The sequence below is a fragment of the Rhinoderma darwinii genome, chromosome 2, assembly GCF_050947455.1.
Source record: "Rhinoderma darwinii isolate aRhiDar2 chromosome 2, aRhiDar2.hap1, whole genome shotgun sequence".
Lineage (NCBI taxonomy): Eukaryota > Metazoa > Chordata > Amphibia > Anura > Rhinodermatidae > Rhinoderma > Rhinoderma darwinii.
This window is the reverse complement of record NC_134688.1, coordinates 438641991-438664933: the sequence shown is the minus strand read 5'-3', so window position 1 is coordinate 438664933 and position 22943 is coordinate 438641991. Positions and strand designations below refer to the sequence as shown.

The 22943-nt window shown below is 46.3% G+C and overlaps 1 protein-coding gene across 1 annotated transcript in view; it reads left to right on the top strand.

Moving 5' to 3' along the window:
• Window positions 1–22943, top strand: part of HTR1F (5-hydroxytryptamine receptor 1F) — a 250822-nt gene that overhangs the window by 85921 nt on the left and 141958 nt on the right. The window lies entirely within an intron of this gene.

The following is a 22943-nucleotide window of genomic DNA, read 5'->3' as shown; positions in this document are numbered from 1 at the left end:
AAGGCAAACAAAATATTGGCGCACACCGCTGATCTGCCTGGGCCAACACACAAAAAATCATCCAGGTAGTGAATAACTGAATTCACACCTGCGACATCCCTAATTACCCATTCCAAAAAAGAACTAAAAGCCTCAAAGTAGGCGCAAGACAGGGAACAGCCCATTGGCAAACAACGATCCACAAAAAACTTCCCCTCCCAAAAACAACCCAACAACGGTTGACTCTTGGGATGAACCGGCAGCAACCGGAAAGCCGCCTCAATGTCGGTTTTTGCCAACAAAGCACCTGCGCCCGCTTCCTGCACCAGCGCCACCGCTTTATCAAATGACGCGTACACCACCGAACACAATACCGGATCAATACCATCGTTAACCGATGCACCCCGGGGAAAAGAAAGATGATGAATCAACCGAAACTTGTTTGGCTCCCGCTTCGGCACCACACCCAACGGGGAAACAACAAGATCCGACACTGGTGGTTCAACAAAAGGCCCAGCCATGCGACCCAAACCCACTTCTTTAAGAAGTTTTTCAGTCACCACCCCCGCATGCTGGTAAGCGGACCAGAGATTCCGGCGAGTCACTGGAATATCATAAGGAGGAGAAGGAATTACAAAACCCACGCTAAAACCATCCGCAATCAATTGCGCCCCATCCCTATCCGGGTATCTACCTAGAAAGGGGGCTATCCTTTCCAGCTTCACCGGCGTCACCCCCTTGACCAGCTGAACCCCCTGATCCCCCTCCCTTCTTGCCTTTTCGCAAACACCTTGATGCGCCATGAGATGACCCGCTGCAATGGGAACACACGTGCTTGAACTTACACGTTGCCCCAAATTTACACTGGCCGTCGTTAAACTGCCAGCAAAAACCGAGTTTTGAACCGGAACCTTGACCAGACTGACAGACCTGCCCTGCAGACCCTCCGCTCCCTGGAAAGGACTGTCCCGGCTTAACCAGGAGCCGTCACCCTCAACCATAATGCGATATCCTTCTGATCCCATCTAATGCCGGGCCGAACCGCCTTCCGCTGCCGAAATTGTTCATCATAACGCAGCCACGCCATACCGCCATAAGCCCGATGCGCCTCACCGATAGCATCCATATAGCAAAAAAGCGTGGAACAATTTTCCGGCGCCTTTTCCCCCACCACACTAGCCAAGATCGCAAAGGCCTGCAGCCAATTCACAAAAGTTTGTGGGATAAGCCGATAACGCCGACGTTCCTCCTCTTCCTTTTTGCTCTCATCCCTCTTCCCTTTGTCCAAATTAAATTTTACCAACGGAAGAAGGGAAAATATCTCCACATATTCGTCTTTCCAAATACGCTCCCGAACTTCCTGTTTTAAATGCGCCCCCAACGGCCCCTCAAAACAGACATACACCTCCCCTCTTGCTCTATCATCCAAGCGCACCCTGTCAGCCTCTTGAGCCCCGTCTGTCTGCACTGACACAGCCACCGCCCCCGCCGAGCCCCCCACTTGCACCCTATCATGCGGCTGCACTACCAACGGCGGCGCCGACCAAACCGCAACCGGGGACACCCCCGCCGATACCGGGGCCTGCGACCTATCCAATCTGCTAACCAGCTCACGCAAACATCCCACTATGTCATCGAGACCGCTACCACCTCCCCCGGCAGACCAGACGACTGCCCCAGAACCCGCCGCATCCCCCGCGCCACCCCCCATGCGCGGAGTAAGAGTAGGAAAAGAAGAAGAGCACCCACCTGGCTGCTCAGGCGCTGTGATCCCACCAGCCGGACGAACTTGCCCACGCCGATCCTCAACCACGTCTCCTTCATCCGTGTCACCCGTTATCTGCGACCGCTGCCCGCACCTACAATGCGAACACGGAGATCCCCGACCAGACTGTCCCGAAGGGCCGGCCTCCATATTGGCCCCGACGCTGATAGGGCCAGCCACTTGCTGCCCGTTATGCGGTATCCACAGTTCCGACCGCACTCCACATCCCACCGGACTCGCCAGTCTTCCGGACTCAGATCTCGCAGCAGCCAGCCCCCTGATTGGCACTTCACCAGGCGGGGCTGCCGACATCACCGCATCATGAACCACACTAGATGGGGGGGGGTATTGGGGAAGCCAGGAGCCAACCCCCCCCTGACCGCCAAGCACCGCCGCGGCTGGGGATATCTGCCAGGCCGGGACCCCCTAGGGGATGCCGCTCTCCCTGGGGACCGGCCTGCAGCGACCCTGGAGGGGCTTCCCCGGCGGCACCGAACCCGCGGGATTTCCTCTGGGCTAAGTCTCGCTGGGGGTCGTGTACGCCGTGACCTGCGAGCAGGCACCACCCCCGGCGTAACTACCTCGGGCCTGTTCACTCCACTATCCGGAGGGCTGAGCAGCAGAGGGCTGCCTAGATCCAAGGACAAAACAGCAGGGGATGATAGAGAGGAAGCCGCCCCTCCCCCCTCCCTGGCCACCGCGCGATGAGAGCGCCGGGGCCCAGCAACCTGGGGCACGGGCCTGCTCACTCCACTATCCGGAGGGCTGAGCATCAGAGGGCTGCCTAGATCCAAGGACAAAACAGCAGGGGATGATAGATAGGAAGCCGCCCCTCCCTGGACACCGCGCGATGAGAGCGCCGGGGCCCAGCAGCCTGGGGCACAGTCATCCCCACAAGTCTCATCACCTGCTCCTCAAACCAGCCGACGTCCTGATTATCAGCTGCCGCCCGGAGCCGCTCCACAAGTTCACTGAAGGACGCCATCTCCCACGATCAGGTAAGAACACACACACACACACACACGCTGCTGCTGCTGCTGCTACTCCTGTGATGTCTCACTTCTCACTGTCTCCCTCGCACTGAGGAAAACAGCGGGAAGCCCGAGACCTACTCCCCCTCCCTCCTCACTTCCAATCCCCTCCCCTTCATTCCCTGCACGTAACCTTAACCCTTTCCTCACCTGTTCCCTCCTACCCTGTCATGTCGGCCTCCCCTCACTCCTTGCAGTCAGCAGTACGGCCGCTTCTTTCTATTGAGCCCTTACTCCGATTTCCAGAAAGAGCCGAACAGACACGAATCGGCTGATCACTCACATGAGCGCTTCTGCCGCTTCGTTTTAGCGATATGTGAGGGTCTCAGTGCTTGGACCCCCACCAATCAAAACTTCTGACATGTCAGAAGTTTGTGAAATGTTTAGTTACCCTTTAAATAGTAAAAGAAAGGAAGAAACTGTGATCCAGCGCTGGTAGTATTTCAAAGGAAACAGTGTTCCAATTTTATTCCAAACAATTAAAATTCCAGTATACACAGGTGTGGTTGCAGTAGAAGTTAGCCTACGTGTTTCGGACAATGCTCGTGTCAGACGGAACCCATGAACGGAGTCCCGACGCAGATGTGATCAAAGACTAAATTGTTATCTATCTATCAACACGAGTATGGGAACAGACTTCTTAACCCCTTCCCTCTTTAGCCACTTTCGACCTTCCTGACAGAGCCTCATTTTTCAAATCTGACATGTTTCACTTTATGTGGTAATAACGTCGAAATGCTTTCACCTATCCGGGCGATTCTGAGATTGTTTTCTCGTGACACATTGGACTTTAAGATAGTGGTAAAATTTGGTCGATACATTCAGTATTTAATTGTGAAAAACACGAAAATATAGTGAAAAATTGCAAAAATTTGAATTTTTCTCAATTTAAATGTATCTGCTTGTAAGACAGGAAGTTATAACACACAAAATTGTTGCTAATTAACATCCCCCATATGTCTACTTTAGATTGGCATCGTTTTTTGAACATCCTTTTATTTTTCTATGACGTTACAAGGCTTAGAACTTTAGCAGCAATTTCTCACATTTTCAAGAAAATTTCAAAAGGCTATTTTTACAGGGGCCAGTTCAGTTGTGAAGTGGTTTTGAGGGCCTTATATATTAGAAACCCCCAAAAAGTCACCCCATTTTAAAAACTTCACCCCTCAAAGTATTCAAAACAGCATTTAGAAAATGTCTTAACCCTTTACACATTTCACAGGAATTAAAGCAAAGTAGAGGTGAAATTTACAAATTTCATATTTTTTTGCAGAAATAAACACCTAGTGGATTTTGGGGCCTTATTTTTGTTAGAATATATTTTAGGCACCATGTCAGGTTTGAAGGGCTCTTCCGGTGCCAAAACAGTGAAAATCCCCCAAAAGTGACCCCATCTGGGAAACTAGACACCTCAAGGAAATTATCTAGGGGTGTAGTGAGCATTTTGACCGCACAGGTTTTTTACAGAAATTATTGGAAGTAGGCCGTGAAAATTAAAATCAACATTTCTTCAAAGAAAATGTAGGTTTAGCAATTTTTTTTCTCATTTCCACAAGGACTAAAGGAGAAAAAGCACCGCAAAATTTGTAAAGCAATTTCTCCTGAGTAAAACACTACCCCCCATATGTGGTAATAAATGGATATTTGGACACACGGCAGGGCTTAGAAGGGAAAGAGCGCCGTTTGGCTTTTGGAGCTCAAATTTAGCAGGAATGGTTTGAGAGGCCATGTCACATTTACAAAGCCCCTGAGGGGACAAAACAGTGGAAACCTCCCACAAGTGACCCCATTTCGGAAACTACACCCATTGAGGAAATTATCTAGGGGTATAGTGAGCATTTTGACTCCACAGGTTTTTTGCATAAATTATTGGAAGTAGGCTGTGAAAATGATAATCGAAATTTTTTCAAAGAAAATGTAGGTTTAGCTAATTTATTCTCATTTCCACAAGGACTGAAGGAGAAAAAGCACCGTAAAATTTGTAAAGCAATTTCTCCCGAGTAAAACAATGCCCCACATGTGGTAATAAACGGCTGTTTGGACACACGGCAGGGCTTAGAAGGGAAAGAGCGCCATTTGGCTTTTGGAGTCCACATTTAGCAGGAATGGTTTGCGGAGGCCATGTCACATTTACGAAGCCCCTGAGGGGACAAAACAGTGGAAACCCCCCCCACAAGTGACCCCATTTTGGAGACTACACCCATTGAGGAAATTATCTAGGGGTATAGTGAGCGATTTGACCCCACAGTTTTTTTGCAGAAAATATTGGAAGTAGGCCCTGAAAATAATAATCTACATTTTTTCAAAAAAAATCTAGGTTTAGCTAACTTTTTCTCATTTCCAGAAGGACTGAAGGAGAAAAAGCACCACAAAATTTGTAAAGCAATTTCTCCTGAGTAAAACAATACCCCACATGTGGTAATAAACGGCTGTTTGGACACACGGCAGGGCTTAGAAGGGAAAGAGCACTATTTGGCTTTTTGAGATCACATTTAGCAGGAATGGTTTGCGGAGGCCAGGTCACATTTGCAAAGCCCCTGAGGGGACAAAACAATGAAAACGCCCAAAAAGGGACTCCATTTAGGAAACTACACCTCTTGAGGAATTCATCTAGGGGTGTAGTAAGCATTTTGACCCCACAGATGTTTCATAGAATTTATTAGAATTAGGCAGTGAAAATAAAAACAGTCCTTTTTCTTCAATAAGACGTAGCTTTAGCGCAAATTTTTTCATTTTCTCAACAAATAAAGGAAAAAAAGAACCCAAAATTTGTAAAGCAATTTCTCCCGAGTACGGCAATACCCCATATGTGGTCAGAAACTGCTGTTTGGGCAAACGGCAGGGCTCAGAAGGAAAGGACCGCCATTTGGAGTGCAGATGTTGCTGGATTGGTTTCTGGACGCCTGTGGGCCCAAAACAGTGGAAACCCCCCAGAAGTGACCCCATTTTGGAAACGACACCCCTCAATGCATTTACCAAGGGGTGTAGTAAGCATTTTAACCCTGCAGGTGTTTTGTAGAAATTAGTGTTCACTCGATGTTGCAGAGTGAAAATGGGATTTTCTTCCATAGATATGCCAATATGTGGTGCCCGGCTTGTGCCACCATAACAAGACAGCCCTCTAATTATTATGCGGTGTTTCCCGGTTTTAGAAACACCCTACATGTGGCCCTAATCTTTTGCCTGGACATATGACAGGGCTCAGGAGTGAAGAGTACCATGCGGAGTGGAGGCCTAATTTGGCGATTTACAAAGTATTGGTTCACAACTGCAGAGGCTCAGATGTGAAATAATAAAAAGAAACCCCTGAGAAGTGACCCCATTATGGAAACTGCACCCCTCAAGGCATTTATTAAGGGGTGTAGTGAGCATTTTCACCCCACAGGTCTTTTCCATAAATGAATGCACTGCGGATGGTGCAAATTAAAAATTTATATTTTTCCCTAGATATGCCATTCAGTGGCAAATATGTCATGCCAAGCTTATGACACTGGAGACAAACACCCCAAAAATTATTAAAAGGGTTCTCTCGGGTATGACGATGCCATATATGTTGAAGGAAACTGCTGTTTGGGCACGCTGTAGGGTTCAGAGCCGAGGGAGCACCATTTGGCTTTTGGAGAGCGGATTTTGCTTGGTACTAAATTTGTTTGAGTATTGCTGGTGTTTTATAATGTGGGGGTACATGTAAGTGGGGCGGAGTATATAAGGGGCATAGTCAGGTGGTATGAAAAAAAAAAAAATAATCCATAGATGTGTGTTACGCTGTGAAGCAATCCTTTCCGCACAGGCCAGTGTCGCACTGATAAATGGTGTCATTTCTTATCCCCCTTTTGGTCCACACTCTGCACCTTTGCAGTTTGAGGAATTTTGCTGGGAAGTGTTGTCCTGGTATAATACGGACACCGTCGCTTCCAGCGGATATGTTTGGGCCCTCCCTTTCCTGGTTCCCTAATTTTAGGTCCTTGATAAATCGCCTCTTCAAACTGAAGAAATGTTCCCCTCGGGCACAACTGCATATTTTTTTATTTCCTGACTTATTGGAGCCATAACTAATTTTATTTTTCATAGACGTAGTTGTATGAGGGCTGGTTTGTTGCGGGACGAGCTGTAGTTATTATTGGTACCATTTTGGGGTACATGTGACTTTTTGATCACCTTTTATCCTATTTTTTAGGATGCCAGGTAAACAAAAAAATGCAATTCTGGCACAGCTTTTTTCGTTTTTTTTATATAGCGTTCACCATGCGTTTATAAATTACATGTTAACTTTATTCTGTGGGTCAGTACGATTCCGGCGATACCTAATTTATAGCACTTTTTTATGTTTTACAACTTTTTTCACAATAAAATTACTTTTGTAAAAAGAATGTATTTTTTTTCTGTCGCCAAGTTGTGAGAACCATAACGTTTTAATTTTTTTGTCGACGGAGGTGTATGAGGGCTTGTTTTTTGCGGAACGAGCTATAGTTTTTATAGGTACCAATTTTGGATACGTGCGACTTTTTGATCACTTTTTATTCTAATATTTGTAGGGCAAAGTGACCAAAAAACAGAAACTCTGGTAAAGTTTTTTACATTTTCTTTTACGCTGTTCACCGCGTGCAATAAATAATATAATATTTTGATACCTCAGGTCGTTACGGTCGTGGCGATACCAAATACATATGGTTTATTATTATTTTTCAATAATAAAGGACTTGATAAGAGTAAAAGGGGGATTGTGTTTTATTTGATTACTTGAAACTTTTATTGTTTTCAAACTTTTATTTTTTGCACTTTTTTTTACACTTTTTTATACTTTTTTTTACACTTTTCTTTAAGTCCCACTAGTGGACTTGAAGGTCCAACGGTCAGATTTCTTTTTTTCTAATACATTGCACTACCTATGTAGTGCAATGTATTAGATCTGTCAGTTATTCACTGACAGCAAGCCGATTAGGCTTCGCCTCCCGGCGGGGCCTAAATCGGCTTCTGTAATGGCAGAGCAGGAGACCATTGTGTCTCCTGTTGCCATAACAGCAGTCGCCAGTCCCGATTGCCTCTTAGGGCTGGCGATCTGCTAGTAACCGCTACGATGCAGCAATCGCTTTCGATTGCTGCATTGAAGGGGTTAATGGCAGGGATCGGAGCTAGCTCCGGTTCCTGCCGTTACAGGTGGATGTCAGCTGTACAGTACAGCTGACTTCCACCGCTGATGACGCCGGATCAGCTCCTGACCCGGCGCCATTTTGCCGGCAGCTACGGAAGCCGATCAGGCTCCGCCGCCGGGCGGATCTTGACCGGCTTCGGTGCTAGGCAGACCGGGAGGCCAGTATTAGGCCTCCGGTTGCCATTGCAGCCACCGGAACCCCGGCAATTTCATTGCTGGGGCTCCGATGAGCTGCAAACACCTTAAGTGCAGCGATCGCGTTTGAGCGCTGCACTTAAGGGGTTAATGGCGGGGATCGAAGCTAATTTCGGTCCCCGCCGTTACAGTCGGATGTCAGCTGTAAGATACAGCTGAGATCCGGTAATGATGGCACCGACTCAGCTTCTGAGCCGGTGCCAAACATTTGACGTACATGTACGGCATTTTGCGGGAAGTCAATGCTTTCCATGACGTACATGTACGGCAAATGTCGGGAAGGGGTTAATCATTGAATACACGTGTTTCATTCAGTCTGCCTTTACAAACGTCTGTGATGTACTGGTGCTGTAATAGGACACCACCATTGCAACAAGCCGGTTTGTGAAATTTCTTCCCTCCTAGATAATCCTCAATCAACTGTGAGTGGTATTATTGCAAAGTGCAAGCGTTTAGGAAACACAGCAACTCAGCCACGAAGTGCAGACCACGTAGTCACAGACCGGGGTCGCCGAGTACTGAGGCGCAAAGTGCATAAAAGTTGCCAATGTTCTTCTGACTCAATAACTGCACAGTATCAATACTCCTCTGGCATTAACATCCGCACAAAAACTGTGTAACGGCGGCTTCATGGAATGGGTTTCCATGGCTGAGCAGCTGCATGCCAGCCTTACATCACCAAGCAGAATGCCAAGCGTCAGATGGAGTGGTGTAAAGCACGCCGGCGCCACTGGACTCTGGTGCAGTGTAAATGTGCTCTGTGGAGTGGTAGTCTGATGGACGAGTCTGGGTTTAGCAAATGCCAGCAGAACATTACCTGTCTGACTGCATTGTGCCAACTGTATAGCTTGGCGGAGGAGGGATAATGCTATGGGGTTGCTTTTCAGGAGTTGGTCTAGGCCCCTTACTGCCAGTAAAGGGAAATCTTAATGCTTCAGCATCCTAAGACATTTTGAACAATTGTATGCTTCTAACTTTGGGAACGGTTTGTGGAAAGACCTTTTCTGTTCCAGCATGACTGTGTCGCAGAGCCCAAAGTAAGGTCCAAAAAGACATGTTTGGTTGGGTGAGTTTTTCTGGTGAAAGAACATTACTGTCTGCACAGAGCCCTGACCTCAACCCCATGAACTAGATGAATTTGGGATGAACTAGAACGGAGATTGTGGGCCAGGCCTTCTAATCCAACATCAGTGTCTGACCTCACAAATGCTCTTCTGGATTAATAGGAAAAAATCCCTACAGGCACTCCAAAATCTTGTAGAAAGCCTTCCCAGAAGAGTGGAAGCTGTTTTAGCTGCAAAGGGGAAAAACCAACTCCTTTTTAATATGGATATGAATGGGATGTCATAAAGGTGTAATGTTTAGGTGTACCAATATTTTTGTTTACGTAGTGTCTCTCATAATTATTCATCTTATCTATATCAATTTATTCCCACCTACTGCTTTGTCCTTTACAAAGTGAGTCAATGTGCTGGATTATTCATTCAATCAATCAATCAATCAATCAATCAATCAATCAATCAATCAATCAATCAATCAATCAGTGCACATTCAATTTTACATTTCACATGGTTGTACCTGAGCAGCTAAAAGATGATTTAGAGGGGGTGTAAAAGACCCCGGTAGTCACCTTATCTAAAGAGGCTCTGTCACCAGATTTTGCAGCCCCTATCTGCTATTGCAGCAGATAGGCGCTGCAATGTAGATTACAGTAACGTTTTTATTTTAAGGTAAGTCGATCTTACCTGCAAACGCTGATGCTGCTGCAGAATCAACTGTAGCCTCTGGTGCCGATGTGGCCGTCACGATGCAGGACCTGTGAGTGACGTCACAGATCTGCACTGTCAGAAGCTGGGCGTTCTGAAGAGAAGAGGATGTTACTTCTCTTCAGAGCGCCCAGCTAGTAAAAGTATTAAAAACGCCCCGATGTACGCACATAATACACGCCCACTTGGACTTTTACTTTTAAACACACCCACTTGGACTTTTGCAAGCCTCATTTGCATAACTACAAAAACGGTCATAACTTGGCCAAAAATGCTCGTTTTTTAAAAATAAAAACGTTACTGTAATCTACATTGCAGCGCCTATCTGCTGCAATAGCAGATAGGGGTTGCAAAATCTGGTGACAGAGCCTCTTTAAGTAGAAAACATGGTCTACATTGGACAACCTCTTTAAAAGCTTTTTTTCAACGTTTGATCCCAAATCATAAGACATTTAAGCCCCACCGCATGCTGCCAAGAATGCCCCTAAGGGCTCATGCACACATCAGTTATTTTCTTCAGTGTTCCTTCTGTTTTTATAACGGACCCATTTCTATGGGGTCATACACACATCCGTTAGTTTTTTTTTGCGGATCTATGTGCCCAATCCACAAAACTCAGAGCAGGTCCTATTCCTGACAGTTTTTGCGGCTCTGTCTCACCCATTCTACTCAATGGTCAGTTAAAAAACAGACTACTTACGGAAGTCATTCATGTTTGGTCTCTGTTTTGCGGATCCGTTTTTTGCTGTTATATAAAAGGACAAGTATGTGTGCATGAGGCACAACACTGTACAGTATGGCCCTTTTTATGCAAATATGCATAAGTCCCACCTATATTTGGTCCTGTTTCCCGGACAGCCTAGCAAAAAAATGGGACTATTGTGATAACAAAAATATTAACCTCTATATAGTGGTGACCTATTCCACAGTACTTTGCATATCATAAAATGTTCATACAAAGATAATTGAAGCCTACAACGTTATTAAGAAAGTCACACAACCAGTAATCCTCACAGTATGTAAATATGAGCAAAATGTACCAGATACAGATCAGAATAATTTAATATACGTAGTTGGAAATATGATTTATTTTAAATTCAAAAATGGGTCACAGCAGCCGACTCCCCACATGCGTTTATTGTCTCCTCCGGGATTGAAAAGAATGATTTAATTTTCTGCAACACTACTGCATTGTAAAAAAGTGGATGCACAGAAATGAGCAGGAGGCAGGATGGTGCTAAAATAACAAGTAACTCATGAGAGCAAAAGACAACACACACAAAGATGTAGCTCCACCCTGCGGGATCTAAGATGCGAGCAGGCAGTTACTATTTTTATTATTGTATATTACATTACTGTTATATTTATTGTACAATACTTATAAATGTGAGGTTTTTGACACACATTTTGATTAAATTGTGTGTGTGTCCACCGGCCACGACAAAACAACATACACATGGGTCCCTACACTAAACATTATATCTATACAGCAGAAGACTCACCTCTCTTGGGTCTTGGCCTATAAAATGTACTCAGGATAGATAGGAACCAGCTTTATTCTGCTCTAATTTAAAACCGCTCTGGAAGGTGTGAGAAGTCCACGACTAAGATGTCACCCCCCTCAAAAGTACAATGCAAACTTTGTTAGCACCTCCTAATACAGGTCAGTAAATAGACAGGTGCTAATCTGCTGTGACTCCAAAGCAAACAAACAAACACAAAGATTCAGCAGCACCCTGCTGGCGCTAAGATGTGTGCCAACGTTGAATATATGGATTCTTTTAAAATGCATTACTGCTATATTTACTATACTTATAAATGTGAGGTTCTTAGCGATAATTTCCATACAGAGAAGTTCCAATTGTGAAAGGGCAGGTGTCTCTAATAAAGTGGCTTTTCAGTGCACTTTCCCCATATACTTACATTAGCATATTAAAGTTTCATCGAAAACATTTCTGAAATAGTTTAACATTTCAGTGGTCTAACAAGCACAAGGACCCTCGGGGACGCAGGGCACATCAATAATAAGTGGTTGGTGCAACCGTGCAAGTTACGCTAAGGTGGGGCAGGCTGCCTCCATGTGACTCACTGTCACGAAGGGTCTGTGGACCCACTGGGCCGTACCGCCTTGGCGGTAAGGCAACTGGCCAACAGAGCGCAGGTCAATGTCTATAGTTTGTATTGGTACCTGTGGCAGCTCGGACAGCAGCAAGGCAGGTTCGGCTGGGACTAGGCAGCAGGCAGACGTTAGGCGAGGTGAAGCAGGTCAGACGTGGGATACAGCACGACACGACTTTGGCACAGCACAGTGCTCGACCAGGATAGTATGGAATGCAGGGAACAGGAACAGGAAAACACAAGGAGGCCATCACATAGACAAACTTAGGAAACAGGGGACTGGAACCCTCTTATAGTCCAGGGTACTCACGGATTCAAGTTCATCAGAAGTTCCGGTGCGCGCTCTGCCCCTTTAAGAGCGGGCACACCCTACAGGATCCGGCTCAGGTGAGTGGATGCGAGCGCTAGTGTCTCCTGAGGAGGAGGCTGGGGCCAGCGCTTGTCGACTCGTGGCTGCGGCTGTCAGGAGGAGATTGGAGCTGATGGCCCGCAGCCACGGACATTCCAGTATCCCCCCTCTTCTTGGGACCAGAGCGAGAGAGAAACTTTTTCAGAAGAGTAGGGGCATTGAGGTTCTCCTCTGGGTTCCAGAACCTCTCTTCAGGACCAAACCCCCTCCAGTCCACCAAACAAAAAGTTTTTCCTCTCATTTTCTTGGTGTCCAAGATCTCCTTAACCTCAAAAGGTGTCCAAAGGGCCGCTGGAGGCAATCGCAGGGCTAGGAGTCTTGGTATAGCGGTTCAGAACCACCAGTTTCAGGAGGGAGACATGGAAGGAGTTGGGGATCCTGAGGGTAGGAGGCAGCTGAAGCTTGTAGACAAGAGGGTTGATCTGCTGCAGGATCTCGAATGCTCCGAGGAACCTGGGAGCAAATTTGCACGACGGCACCCTCAGTCGGATATTCCTAGAAGACAGCCAGACCTTTGTGCCAGGAAGAAACTGAGGAGGTTCTCTTCTCCTTGTGTCAGCCTTCCGCTTCATGCGGTCGACCGCCATTAGGATGGAGGATCGAGTCTGCTGCCAGGTCTGCAGGAAGTCTCTAAAAGCGGAGTCAGCCGCTAGTACCGGGCACCGGGAGAGGAATTTGTGGGTGCTGGCCTTAGACAATTAAGAACGGTGTATTCCTTGTAGACTCACTGGTGTGATTATTGTAGGAGTATTTAGCCTATGGGAGCAACTGCACCCAGTCATCATGCTGCTCGGAGAGGAAGTGGTGTAGGTAGTTCTCCAAGATCTGATTGATCCTCTCGACATCACCATTGGACTTAGGATGGTAGGTTGAGGGAAAGTCCAACTTCACACCGAGGAGTCCACAGAGGGCTCTCCAGAACTTCGAGGTAATCTGAACCCCCCGATCAGACACAATATGCTGCGGCAAGCCATACAGGTGGAAGATGTGTTGGATAAACAGCTTGGCCAGCAGAGGAGCAGAAGGAAAACCGGTCAAAGGAACAAAGTAGGCCATCTTCGAAAGTCCACCACCACCCAGACAGCACTGCATCCAGCAGAGAGAGGCTGGTCTGTAATAAAGTCCATAGCTATATGCTGCCAGGGAGCATTGGGCACAGGCAATGGCTCGAGCAGACCAGCAGGTCTGGAGTGAGCGGCCTTGTTTGCTGCACATACAGAACAGGAAGAAACTAAGTCCACAATGTCCTTGGGCAGCGTGGGCTACAAGAAATGACAAGCAATCAGATCCCTGATCTTACGGATCCCCGCGTGACCTGTCAGTCTAGAGGAGTGTCCCAGCGGAGGATTCTTCCACGATCAGCCAGGCACACAAAAGTCCTCCCTGGATGAATGTCCCCAACTTGCAGGGGATTGACAGAGACAATCCAAGACAGATCAATAATGTTCTGTGGAATCTCCATGGTGTCTTCCGTCTCGAAAGACCTGGACAAGGCATCGGCTCTCACATTCTTGTCGGTCGGGCGATAATGGAGCTTAAACTGGAACCTGGTAAAGAACAGTGACCACCTGGCCAGGTGAGGGATCAGGTAGGTCAGATTCTTGTAGTTTGTAAAAATTAGGATCGGATGAGCTGCGCCCTCTAGTAGATGTCTCCACTCTTCCAGAAGCCAATTTGATGGCCAGTAACTCCCGATCCCCAATCGAGTAGTTGCGTTCTCCAGAAGAGAAGAACTTAGAGAAATATCCACATACCCTTTACTGGCCCTTGGGACCTCTCTGGAACAGGAGTGCATCAGCACCGACAGAGGATGCGTCCACCTCCAACGAGCACTGCAGAGAAACATCGGGATGATGGAGGATAGAGGCTGACTTGAAGGCACTCTTCAGGCTATTGAATGCAGACTCTGTCTCGGGAGTCCACACCTTGGCGTTCATACCCTTCTTAGTGAGGTTAGAGATAGGAGAAGTCAGTAAGGAGAAGTTTGGAATAAATTGCCTGTAAAAATTGGCGAATCCCAAAAAGCACTGTATGGCCCTCAAGCCTTGAGGGCGTGGGCATTCCAGGACAGACTTTACCTTCTCAGGATCCATCTCGAGACCTCGATTCGAGATGATGTAGCTCAGGAAGGGTAGAGCATCTCTGTCAAACATGCACTTCTCCAACCTGGTGTACAGACGATTCTCCCTTAACCGTAGCAGAACATGTCTCTGATGCGTCATGGGATCCGGAGAAAAAAATCAAGATGTCATCAAGGTAGACTACTACACAAACATAGAGGAGGTCATGGAAAATGTCATTAACAAACTCCTCGAAGACCGCGGGAGCATTACACAGGCCGAAGGGCATTACTAGATGCTCATAGTGTCCATCACGGGTGTTAAATACAGTCTTCCATTCATCACCCTGGCGAATCTGGACTAGGTTGTAAGCCCCACGCAGGTCTAGTTTAGAAAAAATCTTGGCACCACGTATACGATCAAACAGTTCAGAGATCAGTGGCAACGGATATTTATTCTCCACCGTGATCTAGTTGAGACCTCGGTAGTTGATACAAGGAAGAAGAGAGACATCTTTCTTTTTGACAAAGAAGAACCCAGCTCCTGCTGGGGAGGAAGGCTTTCATATGAAACCCCTCTCCAAGTTCTCTTTCTCATAGGCAGACATGGACAGAGTCTCTGGCAAGGAGAAAGGATATACCCTACCACGGGGAAGGGATGCATCAGGAATCAGTTCAATAGGGCAGTCATACGCCCTATGTGGAGGCAATGTCTCCGCCTTCCTCTTGCTGAAGACGTCCGAAAATGCAGCATAATGACTCGGCAATCCTGCCAATGACCGAGGCAGAGAAAGCTGAACTGAACTAATCTGCACCAGGCAACCGCTTTGACACTCAGGGCACCACTGGAGAACCTCTCTGAAATTCCAGGACTGGGGCATGCAGTTGGAGCCAAGGCAGGCCCAGCAACACAGGGTTAACAGCTTTGGATAAGACCTAGAATGACAGAAGTTCGGAGTGAAGAGCCCCTATAACTGGGTCTCGCAGAGGTAGTCCATTTACTGAAGCAACTGTCAACGGGCTCTCCAGAGGGGTGGTGGATAATTGCAGAAGGTCCACCAGGTCTCTACGGATGAAATTAGCGCAGATCCAGAGTCCAGATACGCAGAGACCGGACACTATGGTCACAGGTATGGACAATTTAGACGGAAGTCCAATCTTACCCATGGTTGTCAAAAGACAACTCCAGAAGTGCAATTGTACATCTGTTACATTATTGTATGTATTATTTATATTAATAAATAGAATTGTATTTTAACTGTGGTTTTGTCACGTGTGTTTCACTTTATTTATTTTGTTTTATTTTATCACCACACTGTGCACGTGTGTTCACTCACTTCTCACTATCATTTATTATTTATTATTATTTTTTATGAAATAATATTCTTTCATAAATTGTTTCCCCGGTTTACTATATGTTATATATATTTATTTTTGTATATATATAAGTCAATATATGGTCTTTTTTGTATTGATGGTTTTATGTAATGACAGTATGACACTATGTTTGATGTATTATCAAATTATGTATATTTTTTCTATATATGTATTATTGCTTATATTTTGAGACATTAGAGTTCCATTGGATATTTATATTCTGTTTCTCACATAAAAAATCGGATCGTGATACATATGCCCTATACTGGTTTTTGCCATATAAGTTGATCTCTTATTGTCCTTGCCCATACTTAAAATAGCCACTATGATGTGATACGTCATATATAAGCTATTACATCTGTTGTCTGCGGCGCTTGCGGTCTGATGCGCACGCGCATGCGCGTTTACATTCCTTGAGACGTACACTGGACATTTGCAATGGTGGTGTTTGCTGCTTACCGATCAGCATTCAGGTAACTTTAGACATGCTGATTCACCAATGTAGAACACCTGGTACATTTCAGGTGTTCAGCATTGGGGATTTGAGAATGTCGTGCTGCTATTTGCTATCTCTGAATAAACCTCTCCCACCACTGAGTATAAATACAACGCCGGTCACCTTACTAGTCAGTACCCCTTGAAAAAGCTACCGCGAAACGTGCGTCGGGGCTCTTGCTGTGGAGCTCATTTTTGGCTTGATATGCAATACACGGGTTGGTATGGCTTCTGGGACCTACTCTGATTTTTGGTGATACCCTCGTCTCTATACCACTTTATTTACACTGAGATTTCAGTGTTAGCTACAAGTCTCTCGTGTATACTATTTTTTACAGGGTCTGTATTACATTGTTCTGTTTCAGCATGCTTTTTGGAGACACATTTTGTGGTGTCGGTTATCCTTGTACTGTACATTTATAGCATGACTGTCATAGTGACCCTGTCTGGTATTATTGAATGTTGAATATAGGCCATTCTGAGTAGCCTCATGTTCTCCACATTGTATATTTTAATTGTCTGTGGTTTTTAGGTCCTGATGGCCAACATGTTCTAATGTATATTGTAATAAAGAATTTATATTTTTTGCAAGTTACTTACTGTACTTGGTGTCATTATTTTTCCCTTTTGGGAGATTTGATTTGTCTTCACATACAGTTATAGGTATTTATTGTCTGTTTTTCCTTGATATGTGTGGACGTTTACTATAACGTTTATCGTTAGGTCTGGTTCTATATAGGTATTCATAACTCCAGAAGTGCGTCTGCCTTGTCTCTCCTGGGTGGATAACTTACACTGGTCCATTATCACAGACTCCTTAGGAGGATCGACATCTGAGGACAGCAGGGGTTGCTGCAAAGTAGGAGCCAGACTGGTAAGGACTCCCTCCCGTCAAACCTCTTGGAGGCATTCTCGGATCCGTATAACAATCCGGGCGGACAGAAGGATGAGGTCATCCAGGGTAGACGGCAGATCCCGAGTGGCAAGTTCGTCCTTAATGTTAGGAGCCAGTCCATGCCAGAATGCTGCCACCAGGGACTCATTGTTCCATAACAGCTCTCCCGCAAGGGTGCGGGAGTGGATGGCGTACTCACTCATGGAGGTGTCTCTTTGACGTAGGTTAATCAAAGAAGCCGCTGCAGATGAGACCCGACCAGGCTCCTCAAACACCATACGAAAAGTCCGGAGGAAGGCTTGGAAGTCACGGGTCTCTGGTCCTTGTCTCTCCCAGATAGGGTTTGCCTATGCAAAAGCCTTGCCTGTGAGGAGAGAGATGATGAAAGCGACCCTTACGCCATCAGACGAAAATGTCCTATTATACAGGCTGAAGTGGATCTGGCACTGATTTAGAAATCCACGACAGGTACTTGCTTCTCCATCATAGCGGTCAGGAAATGGCAAAGAAACACGTGAGCCAACACTGCCAAGAGGTGTAGTCTGAGGATCAACACTGCCAGGAGGTGTGGTAGGAGGAACAGCAGCTTGTGCCTCCTGCCGACGTGCAAGAATGTTCAACGTCTGGAGGAGTTGGTCCTGTCGAGACCGGAAGTCTAGCATATCCGCCCGCATTTCTTGAGACGTCGTCATAGTCTTAAATCGACCAGATGGGTCCATGGTCTGAGCGTCCTTCACGAAGGGTCTGTGGACCCACTGGGCCATACCGCCTTGGCGGTAAGGCAGCTGGCCAACAGGGCGCAGGTCAATGTCTATAGTTCGTATAGGTACCTGTGGCAGCTCGGACAGCAGCAAGGCAGGCTCGGCTGGGACTAGGCAGCAGGTAGAGGTCAGGCGAGGTGAAGCAGGTCAGACGTCGGATACAGCACAATACGACTTTGGCACAGCACAGTGCTCGACCAGGATAGTATGGAATGCAGGGAACAGGAACAGAAAAACACTAGGAGGCCATCACATAGACAAACTTAGGAAACATCAACAATGCTCAGGCATAGAAGCAGAGGACTGGAGCCCTCTTACAGTCCAGGTTACTCATGGGTGCAAGTTCATCAGAAGTCCGGTGCGCACGCTGCCCCTTTAAGAGCAGGCACGAGCGTGTGCGCGCACCCTACAGGATCCGGCTGAGGTGAGTGGATGAGAGCGCTGGCGTCTCCTGAGGAGGAGGGTTGGGCCAGCGCATGCCGACTCGTGGCTGCGGCTGTCAGGAGGAGAATGGAGCTGACTGCCCGCAGCCACGGACATTACACCCACAGAGGAACTGTAGGACAGGCAGAAGACAATTAGGGCGTAACACAAGCTTGGGGGACTTGTTGGGGTAGCTTACGGTCCCCAGCCCGGCAAAGATCAGCTGGTTATGTCCTCTATTTCCTATTTGTACTACTACTCCAAAAGAATGCATTCAAGCTCAGTACCGCACTGCTGTGCTAATAAAGGGTGATGATCAACTGCAATTGGTTGTCTATTGCGATCATCTATCTCTTTCATCTCCTCCTCCTCCGTTTTAAACCTTTGTAATGGTGGTAGCACAGGTAAAACTTCTTGTTCTGTTTAAAGAGGCAAGTCAATTGTCTTTTCTTTGGCTTTAAGTAGAGATTGAACTTTGAAAATATGCTTCACCAGCCTTTCGCCTACTGGTTAATTTTCTATTATGGAGCTGTAGTTCTGCCATATAAGGCTTCATGCACACAACCGGGTCGTAAAGTATAGGAGCATTGTCCATAAAATAAAAAAAATAGCAGTGATATATACAATATAAATACAATGATTAGCTAGAGAGTTATAAAACTCCCTCACTTTCACTAACGGACTATACTATCTGTGACTGATGTGTTCAGAGAGTACAGTATATTTCTATGAAATGTTGCTTCTCACTGTCTCCTGTGTAAAAACTGACATAGAGAAGGCAAAGGAGACAGGCTGCAGCTGCATTACATAGAATACACTGAGACTGCAGTGTGAGGACAGAAGATGTAAGTCACCGATCTATAACTTGCTGCACTTAGATAGGACTCAGAGCAGAGCAAGTTCAGTGTAATGAGACTCCACCCCATCTGCAAAGCAAGAAGCATCATGGGAAATGTAGGCTGCATTAGGGGAACCATATCAGAGCGGAAGAAGGTACCACAATGGCAGACAACCTAAAGATGACACATCAACTAAAACAGGCATACACAAAGCATACACAAGAGCCTTTACAGTATTCTTTATTAATAATAATAATAATAATAATAATCTTTATTTATATAGCGCCAACATATTACGCAGCACTTTACAATTTAGAGGGGACATGAAACAAACAATATCAGACATTACATAGTGACAAAGTTAATTTACAATTCAAATCTGGGGAGTGAGGACCCTGCTCGCAAGAGTTTACAATCTATGAGGAAGTAAAGGAGACACAAAGTGTAACAGTGTTTGTTCTGTACAATGGTCCGGCCATTTTTATACACATGCGGTGGTAACATAAAGCTGCACGAGCCGGTCACCAGCCAGTATCCGTGTATGACGGACATGAAGAGAAGGAGTGTGAGGGAATCTTATTCTGATGACTAATCTAAAAGGAGGGCCATGGAAAGGAGTCAGATTAGGGAATGTTATAGGCCTGTCTAAATAGATGTGTTTTCAGGGCACGTTTAAAACTGTGGATATTGGGAATTAATCTGATTGTCTGGGGTAGCACATTCCAGAGGACTGGTGCAGCACGAGAGAAATCCTGGAGACGGTAGTGGGAGGTTCGGATTATGGAGGATTTTAATCTAAGGTCGTTGGCAGAACGTAGAGCCCGAGTAGGGTGGTAGACAGAGATGAGGGAGGAGATGTAAGGAGGCGCAGCACTGTGGAGAGCTTTGTGGGTGAGAGTAATAAGTTTGAATTTTATTCGGAAGGGGATGGGCAACCAGTGCAGTGACTGGCACAGATTAGAGGCGTTGGTGTAGCGGTTGGTCATAAAGATGAGCCTGGCTGCTGCATTGAGGATAGATTGGAGAGGGGAGAGTTTAGTGAGGGGAAGACCGACTAGTAATGAGTTACAGTAGTCAAGACGAGAGTGAATCAGAGCAACAATGAGAGTTTTGGCAGTTTCCTCCGTAAGAAAAGAGCGGATTCTGGAGATGTTTTTGAGGTGAAAATGACAGGAGCGTGAAAATGATTGTATGTGAGGAGTAAAGGAAAGATCTGAGTCAAAAATAACCCCGAGACAGCGGGCGTGCTGCTTAGGAGTGATGATAGTGCCACACACAGAGATGGAGACATCAGGTTTAGGGAGGTTAGTAGATGGTGGGAACACAAGGAGCTCAGTTTTAGAAAGATTCCGTTTCAGATAGAGAGAGGACATGATGTTAGAGACAGCGGACAGACAATCACTGGTGTTCTGTATAAGAGCAGGGGTGATGTCATGGGAAGAGGTATATAATTGGGTGTCATCAGTGTAGAGATGGTACTGGAAGCCAAATCTGCTGATGGTTTGTCCAATAGGAGCTGTGTAGAGAGAAAAGAGCAGCGGACCTAGGACTGATCCCTGAGGAACCCCGATATCAAGGGGAAGATGAGAAGAAGTGGAACCAGCAAATGACACACTGAACGAGCGGTCAGAAAGATAGGAGGAAAACCAAGAGAGAGCCGCGTCCTGGAGGCCAATAGAGTGGAGCATGTTAAGTAGGAGTTTGTGGTCTACAGTGTCAAAGGCTGCAGAGAGATCCAAAAGAATCAGGAGAGAGGATTTACCGTCCGATTTAGCCGCCAAGAGATCATTTGAGACTTTAGTAAGGGCAGTTTCTGTGAAGTGTAGAGTGCGGAAACCAGATTGTAAGGGGTCAAGAATGGAGTTAGCAGAGAGATAGCGGATAAGGCGAGAGTAGACCAAGCGTTCCAGGAGTTTGGAGATGAAGGGCAGATTAGAGACTGGTCGGTAGTTAGCAGTGCTGGATGGGTCAAGAGTTGGTTTTTTCAATAATGGGTTTATAATGGCATGTTTAAAAGCGGAGGGAAAGATACCAGAGGAAAGAGAGAGGTTAAATATTTTAGTCAGGTGACTAGTGACAGCTGGGGAGAGGGACTGGAGGAGGTGTGAGGGGACAGGATCACTAGGGCAGGTAGTAGGACGAGAAGAAGAGAGGAGCCTCGAGACTTCTTCTTCAGTTATTGGGTCAAATACTGAGAGTGAAGAAGAGGGAGTGCGGGAGGGAAGGGGATCGATGTTACTAGGGGACTGGGAGATAATATCATGCCGGATGTTGTCAATTTTAACTTTAAAATAATTGGCCAGGTCTTCAGCACTGAGATCTGTGATTGGCATCTGCACTTTAGGACTAAGGAGGGAGTGAAAAGTATCAAAGAGGCGTTTTGGATTGTTAGATAGTGTGGAGATGAGAGAAGTGAAGTAGACTTGTTTGGCGCAGTGAAGGGCAGAGTTGTAAGTTTTGAGCATAAATTTGTAATGGAGGAAATCTGCATCCAAATGCGATTTTCTCCACAGTCGTTCGGCACATCTCAAGCACTGCTGAAGAAAGCGGGATTGAGGCGTGTGCCAGGGTTGTCATCGTCTTTGTCGGGTGGTACGGAGTGTAGGGGGGGCTGCTTCATCCAATGCATTTTTGAGAGTGTTATTGTAAAGTTTGGCAGCCAGATTGGGACAGGAGAGGGAAGAGATAGGGGACAATGAGGACTGTAGACTGTCTATGAGTTTCACAGTGTTAATGGCATGTAGATTTCTGTATGTATGATACGTAGGGATGACCTGAGGAGGCAGAGAATATTTGATAGTAAAGGAGAGAAGATTGTGGTCAGAAAGCGGGAGAGGAGAGTTAATAAAGTCAGAAACTGAGCAGAGCCGGAAGAAGACCAGGTCAAGTGAATGCCCGTCTTCATGTGTAGGAGAGTTAGTAAGTTGTGACATTCCGAGGGACGAGGTTAAAGATAGAAACTGGGAGGCAGATGAGGAGATTGGGTTATCAATGGGGATGTTGAAGTCACCCATGATGAGAGTGGGTGTTTCAGAGGATAGAAATTGTGGAAGCCAGGCAGCAAAATGATCCAGGAATTGGCGGGGTGAGCACGGGGGGCGGTAGACAAAAAGGGTGAAAGAGTCTGAGGGTGTGGACTTCAAAAGAGGGAAATGTGAGTGAGGGGACCGGGGGAATGACCTGGAAAGTGCAGTGTGGGGAAAGAAGTATACCTACTCCTCCACCCTGCCTGTTCTCAGGTCTAGGGGCATGAGAGAACTGGAGACCACCATAAGATAGAGCAGCAGGGGAAGCAGTGTCAGACAGGTGTAGCCATGTTTCTGTTAGAGCCAGGAGGTTGAGAGAGTTAGAAAGGAATAAGTCATGAATAAAGGTGAGCTTGTTGCACACGGACCGAGAGTTCCAGAGAGCACAGTTAAAATAATAGCCTATGCTGCACTATATAGACAAAAATAAATACATTGCTGGGGTGCTTCTTTACCAGTTTTGCAAAAAACATGGTGTGAAGCTCTCTTTGTATATAGCAGGGATTCTGATTGTAAACAGTGCATGTCAATGCCAAAATCAGTGAAGGCCCCCAGGTCTGCCATTTTTGTACTAATATTCAATCTTGCTGGAGGCAGGGCTTACTAGGTGCCTGTCAGAATCACGATATACTGCAATACATTAGTATATTGTG